The sequence below is a fragment of the Bufo gargarizans genome, chromosome 3 (assembly GCF_014858855.1).
Source record: "Bufo gargarizans isolate SCDJY-AF-19 chromosome 3, ASM1485885v1, whole genome shotgun sequence".
Classification (NCBI taxonomy): Eukaryota; Metazoa; Chordata; class Amphibia; order Anura; family Bufonidae; genus Bufo; species Bufo gargarizans.
The window spans coordinates 553,542,472-553,556,768 of record NC_058082.1 but is presented as its reverse complement, the minus strand read 5'-3'; the positions used below and the strand labels follow the sequence as shown (position 1 = coordinate 553,556,768).

General features: G+C 43.2%; 1 protein-coding gene across 16 annotated transcripts in view; it reads left to right on the top strand.

Moving 5' to 3' along the window:
* ZBTB20 (zinc finger and BTB domain containing 20) overlaps positions 1-14,297 on the top strand; it is a 707,334-nt gene that overhangs the window by 671,541 nt on the left and 21,496 nt on the right. For 13 of the 16 annotated variants that reach the window (XM_044284171.1, XM_044284173.1, XM_044284174.1 and 10 more), the window contains one exon: positions 9,540-9,641. The exons of 1 other annotated variant lie outside the window; for it this stretch is intronic. The gene's annotated coding sequence lies outside the window, so the exon portion shown is untranslated. Of the gene's footprint in view, positions 1-9,539; positions 9,643-12,837; positions 12,961-14,297 lie in introns of those variants that run through there. 2 more of the 16 variants (XM_044284172.1, XR_006388154.1) reach the window with 2 other exon arrangements.

The following is a 14,297-nucleotide window of genomic DNA, read 5'->3' as shown; positions in this document are numbered from 1 at the left end:
TATTTTGGTGCCCCAGTCCTTCTATGCCAAAAATGTCCCCCATCTTTTTACACCAGAAATGTCCCCAATTCTAATACATATATGTCCCCGTTCTTCTACGCCGAAAATGTCCCCATTCTTCTACGCCGAAAATGTCCCCATTCTTCTACGCCGAAAATGTCCCCATTCTTCTACGCCGAAAATGTCCCCATTCTTCTACGCCGAAAATGTCCCCATTCTTCTACGCCGAAAATGTCCCCATTCTTCTACGCCGAAAATGTCCCCATTCTTCTACGCCGAAAATGTCCCCATTCTTCTACGCCGAAAATGTCCCCATTCTTCTACGCCGAAAATGTCCCCATTCTTCTACGCCGAAAATGTCCCCATTCTTTCACGCCGAAAATGTCCCCATTCTTCCACGCCGAAAATGTCCCCATTCTTCCACGCCGAAAATGTCCCCATTCTTCCACGCCGAAAATGTCCCCATTCTTCCACGCCGAAAATGTCCCCATTCTTCCACGCCGAAAATGTCCCCATTCTTCTAAATGTCCCCATTCTTCTAAATGTCCCCATTCTTCTACGCCAAAAATGTCCCCATTCTTCTACAGCAAAAATGTCCCCATATTTTTACACCAGAGATGTCCTCCATTCGTCTACACTAAAACTGTCCCCATATTTTTACACCAGAGATGTCCTCCATTCGTCTACACTAAAACTGTCCCCATCCTACTGCACCAAAATGTCCCCAGTCCTTATACGCCAGAAATGTCCCCAGTCCTTATACGCCAGAAATGTCCCCCATCCTTATACGCCAGAAATGTCCCCCATCTTTATACGCCAGAAATGTCCCCCATCTTTCTCTGCAAAAAATGTCCTCCATTGTTCTACACCCAAATTGTCCCCCATTCTTCCACAAACCTTCACGGCCCCAGTTCCCCAAGCTGTAAATGCCCCCCTCTTTTTTTTACCTCATGTCATATTTCCACCTATTCTCCTACATGGCAAAAGCCCCTCATTGTCTTCCACATGGGCTGACTTCTTCCCAAAATTAAAATGCTTATAGCTGCAGGATGACCACCTCTGCTGATTCCACCTGCTGTTTGGGGGCACCATCAGACAACCAGGAGCAGCTGATTTCCAGCACTTCCTGCCTGCCTCCCCCGCTCCCAGCGGGTCAAAATGGTTTTTGCCCTTTCTTGGTTTTGGTTATTGCCCGGTTGCAGTCACTGGGATGAAAACAACCCAAAAGCCTCATCAAGATCTCATCCGCTCACATATTCCACCTGATATTTCCAGGGTGAGCGAGGACTTCAGTGATGAGGTCAGTGATGACATCATCACTGGCTCGTGTAGCATAGTTCAGTCTAGCAGAATCCTCGTAATAGATCTGATCACGATCGTGGCAGCCGTGAAATATTTTAACTCTGTGAATGGTTTAAGTCGTTTTTTTTTTCTGGCACCAAACCTGTTAATACATCTGATCAGAGCGAAAACAACAAACGGGCCACTGGTAAATACTGATCAAACAGCCTCTCCTCAATTACAAGCCTCTCAATTAGGTACGTGCTGCAGAGAGCTGCAATATGTGGACCTTTTAATTGTATTGAAAGGTACAAGCGATCATCAAAAGCTCATATTAAAAGGAGGAATCATTAGAGCCGCTCTCTCCTTTACACACGATGAGAAGAAAACACTGAGGCAGACTTAGTCTATAGCATTGATCGGTAACCAACAAAGGATTCATCCGCTGATGAGACACTAATCGATGGGAGCAGTCTGAGAGCGCGCACGCTGAGATGTCAGCAGAGGAATCAATTGTCGAGCAGTCACTGGGGGAAAACATGGACTGTCTGGACAGCCAAACCGCGCAAAGGTCAACGACTGAGAGCGGGCTCTGTGCCGACCTGGCCATGGCCTTTCATGAATAGAGCAATGTTGTGGCCTCCCTCACTGTGAAGACACAACAAGTCCCGAAGTCCTGAGCTCACATTTATAGGATTCCTCTTATCTAGATGCACAATGTGTCCTGATGGATGGGCAAGACATCTAAAAGGATTCTCCACCTTCAGCGACTTCCAAGTCCATCTCCTACTAAGACAGATAGGGTTCCCTGCCATGGTGGTGGTGTCTGATGCAGATCGGAGTTATTTAGCATCAGATGGTGGACATGACCAGATTCTTCTTGGTTAAAAATTAGTTTTTATGCAAAAATAATACGATGACTGAGAAAACTCAAGCGCATGAACTGCATGGTCACCCTGGGAGACACCCACGCCTAGACACCTGTATGCCTTCAGAGGATATAGAAGATTCAGATTGATGGCTGGAGATTGTTTTACTTCTAAAGGGAGAGAGACCTCTTAAAATGTGGAAAATACCAAAATGATGCACAGTGCTTGTCAATTACATTTCCAGACCATAAAAAATTATCCCGGGGGAAGAGAATTCAGCCATAATATTGTATGATGACTGCATTTACGCATATAGACAATGCCCTGGCAGAAAGTGAAGAATGGATAATGATCTCCTTCTCCTATCTGGAAAAAAAAGAAGCGAAAAAGTCTCCTAAGGTTCGATTTTTTTGTCTTCGACTTTGTGGCAGATTCTGTTCTGATAACATTTGTTGTGGGACCTGTAGTATGATGGGACACCAGCAACAATTGAGTTATAATGGAGTCTGTAATGGAGGCTTTGAGCGTTGGGTCAGGCCCACATGTGAACTGAGCCTTAGTATTTTTTTCTTTAGAAGGTCCTAGCAGTGATTGATGACGTAATGAGCAACAACTGAGGATGAAACAAGTTTATTGATAGCGGTTTAAACAGCCGATTAAAATTGTATGGGGGACAAACGGGCATTCGTTCCCCTCACATTTTATGTTATGTTGGCAGCACATCCCCGAAAACATTCTTATGAACGTAAAAGGCCCTTTACTCTCCTGGTAAACAGGATCCAAACTCTCTGCTGCACTGTCCATTGATATTGCTCCTGTCTGGTAAAGGGGCATTTACCCCATTCAGACCCTAAAGCTCAACTTTAACTTTGCCCTCAACACCCCTTCTAGGTACACCGCAGAATATGCTATCATATTGCCTTCTTAATTGTACTGTAACACGCCAGTTAAAATCTCAGTCCTTATCCTACGGGTCTCCAAGGTGACACAGGGCGAAGACGATTTATAAAATGTTACTGAGGTTTCCTACCCATCTTGGAAAATTTTAGCCTAGCTGTTTCCTGTATTCTTAGAATAAAACCTCATTTTTTGCTAAAAACAAGCTTATGTGTACAGTATATTTAATAATAATAATAATAAGAGAAGTGCGTCCACCATCAGATCCTAAAAGCACAGCGACCACCGTCATCACCACCAGGGCTCAGGAAAGAGACCTGTGTCCACAATTAGATATTCAATTCACCATCATCACCAGGTCTGAAGAAAGAGAAGTGAGTCCACCATTAGATCCTAAATGCACCATCATTATCACCATCAGAACTGAGGAAAAGTAAGTGTGTCTACCATTAGGTACTAAATGCACCATCATCACAACCACCATCACCACCAGGGCAGAGGAAAGAGAAGTGTGTCCACCGTTAGATCCTAAATGCACCACGATCACCACCATCACCACCAGGGCTGAGGAAAGACCTGTGTCCACCATAAGATCTTAAATACATGATCATCGCCACCATTAGATCCTGAATGCACCATCAGTGGAAAGAGATGTCTGTCCACTATCATTTCCTAAATACACAATCATTATCACCAGGGCTGAGAAAAGAGATGTGTGTCCACCTTCAAATCCTAAATACAAGACCATCTCCACCAGGGCTGAGGAAAGAGAACTCTGTCCTCCTCTAGATCTTAAATGCGCCATCATTGCCCCTACCATCACCACCAGGACTTAGGAAAGAGATTTGCGTCCACTATTAGATCCTAAATGCACCACCATGACCACCAGAGTTGGTATCTCTATCTCCTGGAGATCTTGTGTCCATAAATCCTTTCTAGAAATGAATCATTATATGTAGACAAAGGGACGGTGAACTGCAGGCAGATGAGTCTATGAAGTGAAACCACGGGATCTCAGACGTCTCAGGGCTTCTTAAACCTTTAAATACGCTCCAGGATCAACATTTGCTTCCCGTTAAAGTTTCCTACATAGAATCCAACGTTTTTCCAATTATTATTATTGTGATTTTCTGGTTCCAGATTTGGTTTTCTGCTTTAATTATACAGAGCTCACAAACTTGTCCAAAGGCCTTGGGCTTCAATGGTTTAGATCTTTATGACATCTGGGTATTTCCGCTGCAATGATCTAAGCTTGTCTTGAAAAATCAAAGTGTCTGCTCTGTGACTGATATATCGTCCCTGTCGTCTGGAGCGCTGCAGTTTCCATGTCATCAATTACCTTATTTAATTTTTTTGGTTCTTTTTTTGTTTAAATGGCCAAGAACCTCGGGCCAGGAAGGTTTTTATTTTGTTTTTCAATTTTTTTTTGTTTTTGGCGTGCTTGTTTTTCCAGGCAGAAAATTTTCTTGTCCCCAGATGGTAGAGAACAGTCAATTACGAATTATATTTTCCAGCTGCATTGAGGTTTTGAGTCCACACGTTACATGTTACTTTAAAAAGATGCCCTGGAACCTTAGAAGAAGAAAAAAACCTGTAACGATAGTTTTCTCCTCAAATTAATATTTCCTCTAAAATTTTCCAAACCTGAAACAGCTGAGAGGCCAATGCTGCGAGGACGGGAATTCAAAATTTTGGTTTCAGATTTGGTTATCGTTTGAAATTATGGACGCAGCGAATCTGACCTAAATGTATGTAGGATTGAGAGAGCATTTCCTCCAAAAACTGAAAAAAAAAAAAAAAAAACTGAAATAAAACATTACTAGAGAATAGAAAATCTTTCTCCAGCACAACACATCAACGACCTAGTCATAGGACAATTTCTTTTTAGAAATAGTTATGGAATTTTACTAATGTATGTACACAAGTACTCCACCAGCAGAATAGTGAGTGCAGCTCTGGAGTATAATACAGGATAAGTAATGTATGTACATAGTGAGTGCACCAGCCAAATAGTGAGTGCAGCTCTGGAGTATAAAACAGGATAAGAAATGTATGAACACAGTTACTCCACCATCAGAATAGTGAGTACAGCTCTGGAGTATATTACAGGATAAGTAATGTATGTACATAGTGAGTGCACCAGCCGAATAGTGAGTGCAGCTCTGGAGTATAATACAGGATGTAACTGAGGATCAGTACAGGATAAGTAATGTACGTACACAGTGACTGCACCAGCAGAATAGTGAGTGCAGCTCTGGAGTATAATACAGGATGTAACTCAGGATCAGTACAGGATAAGTAATGTATGTACACAGTGACTGCACCAGCAGAATAATGAGTGCAGCGCTGGAGTATAATACAGGATGTAACTCAGGATCAGTACAGGATAAGTAATGTATGTACACAGTGACTGCACCAGCAGAATAGTGAGTGCAGCTCTGGAGTATAATACAGGATGTAACTCAGGATCAGTACTGGATAAGTAATGTATGTACACAGTGACTGCACCAGCAGAATAGTGAGTGCAGCTCTGGAGTGTAGTACAGGATGTAACTCAGGATCAGTACAGGATAAGTAATGTATGTACACAGTGACTGCACCAGCAGAATAGTGAGTGCAGCTCTGGAGTATAATACAGGATGTAACTCAGGATCAGTACAGGATGAGTAATGTATGTACACAGTGACTGCACCAGCAGAATAGTGAGTGCAGCTCTGGAGTATAATACAGGATGTAACTCAGGATCAGTACAGGATGAGTAATGTATGTACACAGTGACTGCACCAGCAGAATAGTGAGTGCAGCTCTGGGGTATAACACAGGATGTAACGCAGGATCAGTACAGGATAAGTCATGTATGTACACAGTGACTGCACCAGCAGAATAGTGAGTGCAGCTCTGGAGTATAATACAGGATGTAACTCAGGATCAGTACAGGATAAGTAATGTATGTACACAGTGACTGCACCAGCAGAATAGTGAGTGCAGCTCTGGAGTATAATACAGGATGTAACTCAGGATCAGTAGAGGATAAGTCATGTATGTACACAGTGACTGCACCAGCAGAATAGTGAGTGCAGCTCTGGAGTATAATACAGGATATAACTCAGGATCAGTAGAGGATAAGTAATGTATGTACACAGTGACCGCACCAGCAGAATAGTGAGTGCAGCTCTGGAGTATAATACAGGATGTAACTCAGGATCAGTACAGGATAAGTAATGTATGTACACAGTGACTGCACCAGCAGAATAGTGAGTGCAGCTCTGGAGTATAATACAGGATATAACTCAGGATCAGTACAGGATAAGTAATGTATGTACACAGTGACTGCACCAGCAGAATAGTGAGTGCAGCTCTGGAGTATAATACAGGATGTAACTCAGGATCAGTACAGGGTAAGTAATGTATGTACACAGTGACTGCACCAGCAGAATAGTGAGTGCAGCTCTGGAGTATAATACAGGATGTAACTCAGGATCAGTACAGGATAAGTAATGTATGTACACAGTGACTGCACCAGCAGAATAGTGAGTGCAGCTCTGGAGTATAATACAGGATGTAACTCAGGATCAGTACAGGATAAGTAATGTATGTACACAGTGACTGCACCAGCAGAATAGTGAGTGCAGCTCTGGAGTATAATACAGGATATAACTCAGGATCAGTACAGGATAAGTAATGTATGTACACAGTGACTGCACCAGCAGAATAGTGAGTGCAGCTCTGGAGTATAATACAGGATGTAACTCAGGATCAGTACAGGATAAGTAATGTATGTACTCAGTGACTGCACCAGCAGAATAGTGAGTGCAGCTCTGGAGTATAATACAGGATATAACTCAGGATCAGTACAGGATAAGTAATGTATGTACACAGTGACTGCACCAGCAGAATAGTGAGTGCAGCTCTGGAGTATAATACAGTGACCTGTTTTCTACAGATTCATGCTGTATCTGTGTAGGGATTGGCTCAGCTCCTATGAAGAAGTATTTTTTTCCATGTACCTGTTCAGGGTGGACACTTTGATTTTATGTGTACTTTTGCATTTAAAATTTTGTTATTTGCTAAATTTGAATTTCTAAATTAAAAATCTCAGGATCAGGTCCTGCGCCCCTCTCCTCCAACTCTTATACTTGACACCCTCTATAATTGACATGTTCCCCTCTTTCTTCCCTGAAAACCATTACCACCTGTACTCGGCCGTCGCCCCGTCCCTGCGCCCCATCGCGCCGCTCTCTCATGCTGTACAACATCTAAACAAGTCATTTGTTCTGAACAAACAGCGGCCGCTCCTGCCATTTGGGGACATTTGGTGCTCAGATATAATTAGAACCAATTATCTACGTAGAAATCTGCCTTAGTGTTCAGATGCTCCAGATTTCCTCTTTGAATCTTCCGCGCTGCTGTCGTACATTTAACGCGGGGTCAGCTAACCCAGAAAAAGTCCTCCCGAACATACTGGGGACTGATTGCGCCATTCGATTGCACACCTCGATACCAACAGATCAACAGCTTTTGACGTCTCTGATAATTCAATGTGAATGGAATATTGCAACAAATGGTATCAACTGGTATCACCAAAGATGGCGTCCTGATATGATAGACCTGCCATGCAGATACATACATAAACCGAATATGGCGGCACTTCTTATGGACCTGTAGGCATATCATATTCCGCCCTATGGAGTGCTCACGGGGCCCCATTTCCTCTCTTACAGTCAGGGCCCCTACCAGCAATGGGCAATGCATACGGCCCTGTCCCTGAGGTTTAGTACCCCATGTCGCGACGCTACCTGCCAGTTTCGTAGGCCGGCTACGTGTGACATCATCGGCATTATGTGTGCCTGGGAGCGAGACAGATTCCCTACCTGAACATGACTTCCCATTATCAGACATGCAGTTACCGGGGCTTCTGCAGGACAATTGCAGCTCTGTTTGTGAACAGAGACGTGATTCATGATACTTGTAGTAACTGCGAGCACCTCGCAACGAGACAGAAACCAAACTGAGACAAAGGCCGGGGAAATCAATGCTGTCTGAGCAGACGTCCCCTGATACTGACTGGCTTCTGCCTCCTCGATGGCTGTGAAGATCAGCGTCTCCTCCCCGCCTCTTGGCACTCGGCAGTCATTGATATAAGGGCACAATTTGCTAAGAAAAATATCCAAAGGTATTGTTCGGGATTAGAAACAGCGCCACACCTGTCTGGTATTACAACTCAGTCCAATAAGAGTGAATTGGGCTGAGCTGCAGTACCATGCACCACCTGCGGACAGGTGTGGCGCTGTTATCGGTAGAAAACAGCCATGTCTTTTTAATTGGTACCCAGTGATATGCTTCATTCCATTACCGGACACGCTGCTGATGAAAGCGTAGACAATTAGACCTTATTCACACATGTGCTGTCCGTCTTCTCCACATGCCCAATTATCCATAGAAAATCCACAGAGACGTGCACTCATTTTGAACGTGATGCCGATCAAACGCGCCAATCGAATTCTGTGGATCCGTGAGGCATCCCTGTTCTTTCAGTGCATTTTACGGACCACTGGGGGGAAATGAATTTTCAGTCATATAGAGGGCAAAAAAAAACACACGGAACAAAGGTGGATTCTTCACGGACATCTTCACGGATGAATCACTTGTTGTGAATAAGGCCTTAGGCTAGGGCGGCGGGGTGATGTAAAATCGCAGTGTTTTGCTGCTATATCGCGACCTATGATAGTGAATGTGGCCGCAAGAAACCGCAACCCAAGAAATCCGAACCTGCCGCTTATCAGTGCCACTATGTTCACCATCATTCGTCAGGATTTTACAGCCGCGGCGTTGCGATCTTATGTCTTTCCGTAGCCTTAGCCTTTAGTCACGATGATTCCATTGCACCTTCCGCATCAATATCGACGTCCTTCTTAGATCTACGGTAGATATTGATGGCGACGGCGATTTGGATTCATGCAAGGTTTCTTTGACAGCACTACCAGAAAGCAGAAGGGGCCTGGATTTCTCAGCCGTGCGGTCTCAGGCTTTTTGGCCTATCACTCCCATCGATGATACCTCAGTCTAGAAAATATTAATGAACAGTTTTCACATTTTTTTATTAAAGGGGTATTCCAGAAGAAAAAAAATTGCTGGCAGGAGGATCTGAGTAGGTTAAAAATCACAAAAAGACCATGATACCCTGATCCCCCACCGCTCCCGCTGTGTGGGCCCCCGATGACCTCTACCGCCTGCTCCTGGGAATGTCCACCTAGCCAATCACTGGCTGATGCAGGTCACTACTGTGGCCAGTGATTGGCTGCGCGGCATTTCATGCGTTTCAAAACGGGACAAGGAAGTAAGAGACCAGAGAGAACCCAGCAAGCACCGGAATGGGAGCGGCGGAGGATCGGTGAGGTGATCAGGGTAGCCCACTCTGAGGCCGGAGCAGTGTTACATAGACTGTTGTCTCCCACCATAGGTCTCACCATGATGTTCTCCTTGTCTCCACAGCCTCCATGCTGCCTCTCTCCCTTCCATTCCCAAATGATTATCTGCACTAAACCAGAGACCTGGAGTGAGCTACCCGAGGAGTGACACGGTTCCCTTCCTACTGTAAGTCTTCCTACTACAACCAACCGTATATAATACCTGACGTAATCGGTGACCTGCTCATATACTTAACATTTGCTTCTACTATTCTTTTTTTTTTTATTATTGTCGATCTACCCCTTTAATTATTATTACTATGTTCTGCAGGTTTCTAATATACTCTGAGCTCCAGTTCCTCAACCTTTTCAGTGTCTCACCTTGCTGTCAAAAAGGAGCATTTATTGTTTGCATTCACAGGCTTAAACCCCATCCCGTTCATACCGCTGAGGGATTGTTACAATGTATTAGCGTAGATTACACTGCTGTGTTTAGCCCACAGATGGGTTAATGTCTCCTGTCCTGGCAGATCTGTGAGCAGGACTTTGTGACAACTCGTCGTTGGACTCATTCTGTAAAGAAGAATGTTCCATCTACTAAGGCCTCATGCACACGACCGTTCCGTTATTTGCGGTCCGCAAATTGCGGATCCGCAAAACACGGAAGCTGCCCGTGTGCCTTCCGCAATTTACGGAACGGAACAGGCAGCCCAGTGTAGAAATGCCTATTCTTGTCCGCAAAACGGACAAGAATAGGACATGTTATATTTTTTTTTACGGGGCAACAGATGCGGACAGCACACGGATTGCTGTCCGCATCTTTTGTGGCCCTATTGAAGTGAATGGGTCTGCACTCGAGCCGCCAAAACTGCGGCTCGGATGCGGACCAGAACAAAGGTCGTGTGCATGAGGCCTAAGATCAATGAGTAAAAGGAACACAAAGTATATTAGAAAGTTGTGGAACTCTTCATTTACAAAGCGACCGCTCTTCATGTACATAAAACGGTTTCCACGTGTCTCTTCTAGCTGTGACTGGTCAGACAGGAAGTCAGTATGAGTCTTGTACATGACTTCTGGCCCCACAGATCACCAGACTCATCATGGTATAAAGCTATGACCACACACAAGATATTAATGTTATGGATGAATATCCATCGTACAAATAGTCACTAAATGTACCTGCACCCCTCCCCCCACCCCCCAAGAAAAGTGTTAAGTCCTTGAGAAATGAGGACAGTCTCCGCTGCAGTGCGTCTCCCTGATAAACATCACTTACATTACAGAACAACCAGCAATGTATGGGCTAATTAGCTTCTTATTTTAGGACACACTTATCTGCTGTCAGAACTATATCTAAATGAGCTCCGAGTTTCCTTGTGTTTTATCTCTGCCCTGGTTACATTACACAGCACCGCAACCCTAGTGCCTCATAGTGAAAGATTCTGCTATTTATAGAGGATTCAATGCATATACTATAATACTGCTTCTATGTACAAGAATATAACTACTATAATACTGCCTCCTATGTACAAGAATATAACTACTATAATACTGCTCCTATGTACAAGAATATAACTACTATAATACTGCTCCTATGTACAAGAATATAACTACTATAATACTGCTCCTATGTACAAGAGTATAACTACTATAATACTGCTCCTATGTACAAGAATATAACTACTATAATACTGCCTCCTATGTACAAGAATATAACTACTATAATACTGCTCCTATGTACAAGAATATAACTACTATAATACTGCCTCCTATGTACAAGAATATAACTACTATAATACTGCTCCTATGTACACGAATATAATTACTATAATACTGCTTCTATGTACAAGAATATAACTACTATAATACTGCTTCTATGTACAAGAATATAACTACTATAATACTGCTTCTATGTACAAGAATATAACTACTATAATACTGCTTCTATGTACAAGAATATAACTACTATAATACTGTCTCCTATGTACAAGAATATAGCTACTATAATACTGCCTCCTATGTACAAGAATATAACCACTATAATACTGCTCCTATGTACAAGAATATAACTACTATAATACTGCCTCCTATGTACAAGAATATAACTACTATAATACTGCTCCTATGTACAAGAATATAACTACTATAATACTGCCTCCTATGTATAAGAATATAACTACTATAATACTGCCTCCTATGTACAAGAATATAACTACTATAATACTGCTCCTATCTACAAGAATATAACTACTATAATACTGCTCATGTGAACAAGAATATAACTACTATAATACTGCCTCCTATGTACAAGAATATAACTACTATAATACTGCTCCTATGTACAAGAATAGAAACTGCTATAATACTGCTCCTATGTACAAGAATATAGCTTCTATAATACTGACTCCTATGTACAAGAATATAACTACTATAATACTGCCTCCTATGTACAAGAATATAACTACTATAATACTGCTCCTATGTACAAGAATAGAAACTGCTATAATACTGCTCCTATGTACAAGAATATAACTTCAATAATACTGCCTCCTATGTACAAGAATATAACTACTATAATACTGCCTCCTATGTACAAGAATATAACTGCTATAATACTGCTCTGATGTACAAGAATATAACTACTATAATACTGCCTCATATGTACAAGAATATAACTACTATAATACTGATCCTAAGTACAAGAATATAACTACTATAATACTGATTCTATGTACAAGAATATAACTACTATAATACTGCTCCTATGTACAAGAATATAACTACTATAATACTGATCCTATGTACAAGAATATAACTACTATAATACTGCCTCTAATGAACAAGAATATAACTTCTATAATACTGATTCTATGTATAAGAATATAACTACTATAATACTGCTCCTATGTACAAGAATATAACTACTATAATACTGCTCCTATGTACAAGAATATAACTACTATAATACTGCTCCTATGTACAAGAATATAACTACTATAATACTGCCTACTATGTACAAGAATATAACTACTATAATACTGCTCCTATGTACAAGAATATAACTACTATAATACTGCTCCTATTTACAAGAATATAACTACTGTAGGAAGGCGCAATGGACCGTCACTGACCGAAGGTATGTGCCACTGAGGTTCCGGGCCTCGGTGGAGTAAGAGCCAGTTTTCATGTGTCAGCAGCAGTTGCTGTTTGACACCTTGCTATTTAGTATAGCTGAATAGCTTATCCGGGACGGCTCTTACTGGGAGTGGTCAAAGTGCTGGGTGGGTGACTACTCCCCACGTTCCAGTCTGGGTCTTGACTGGCCTTTATAAAAAACCCAGCCAGCAGTGTCAGCTGGTGGTAATTACATCTCTCTCTGACAGAGGAGCTCTGGCAATCGTTGCATTGGGATCTGAGTCGTGTGCTAGGCTGGAGGCCTGAGTTTGGGAGGTCTGCTCTGTCCTGAGCAATGCCGATCGGGTGTGAACTAACACCTAGGATAACAGGTGACTCTTTTGCTGTATGAACTATCTAGGTGTGAACGAACACCAAAACTGCAAATGGACTGTTGTACTGTTTTGTTGCCATAAGTGTGAATTAGTGTTGATCAAGCACCATATTGCTCAGGTTCTCGGGCCGAACACATCCGGATCCTCGGCTGCTCTACCGAGCACCCGAGTATAATGGAAGTCAATGGGAGTACCCGAACATTAAACCAGGCACCCCTGCTCTGAATAGGGGAGAGTGTCTGGGTCATAGGAAAAGGTCAGAAATTTATGGAAAAACCACCAAAATGGTTCGGGAACAGCATGTGGAGGATGTCTGGATGCATCTCGGACTCCCAGGTCGCTGCTGGGAACGATGTTATCCGAGTAGTACGCCACTTTTACAAACTGACAATAATACGCACAAAACCGAAGATAAAATTGATTTTAGATGAAAAATTGTTACAAAACATTATTTCCTGTATATTTACTTGTATATAAAGTGCAAGTGCTGCCAAAAATTTCAAGGAGGAGGCATTCCGATACAACCTGTGTATCACATAAAGGAGGGCCTCATTCACATTGTGGTACAATTGTTCAGGTAGTGGGACTCCTACACTCATAAAGCCTATGCACTAAGTGAAAGGGCTGCCAAAACTTACAAGGACCGGCACTCCAATACACCCTTTATTACACATAAAGGAGGGCATCATGGTCTGACCAGGGCAAGGGCCTGCTGCCTCTTTGGTACCTCTGGATAACATGGGGCCGATTGCACGTCCATTGCCGATTTGCTCCAAAAAACACTTTTATACCATATGGTAATTAGGTTCTGAAGGGGCCTAGGGGCGGCGTTCATGCGGCCAGTGCCCAGGCCCCTTGGCGCTTTGCTTACCAAACCCCTCTTCTTTCACCCCTCTGGCCCGCCCTTATTTAACCCCTTAGGGACCCATGACGTACCGGTACGTCATGTATAGTTCCGATCACCGCCGCTCAGCGGGCGGTGATCGGAACCTGGTGCCTGCTCAAATCATTGAGTAGGCACCTAGGCTAAATGCGGGGTGGTCCCGTGACCCCCCCGCGTTGGTGATCGCCACAAACCGCAGGTCAATTCAGACCTGCGGTTTGCGGCAATTCAATGTTGCGGCAGCGGTGGTCGGCGGTGCCATCGGGTCCCCATGGGGCTGTGGGGGGACCCGATAGCATGGAAGGCATCACGATGCCTAAGGAAGCCATCGCGCTGCCTTCCGGTGAAGAGCCTGTGAGATCCAGCCCCCTGGATCTCACAGGCCAGAAGCTGTATGAGTAATAGACACAGTATTACTCATACAGCCAGTGCATTCCAATACAGAAGTATT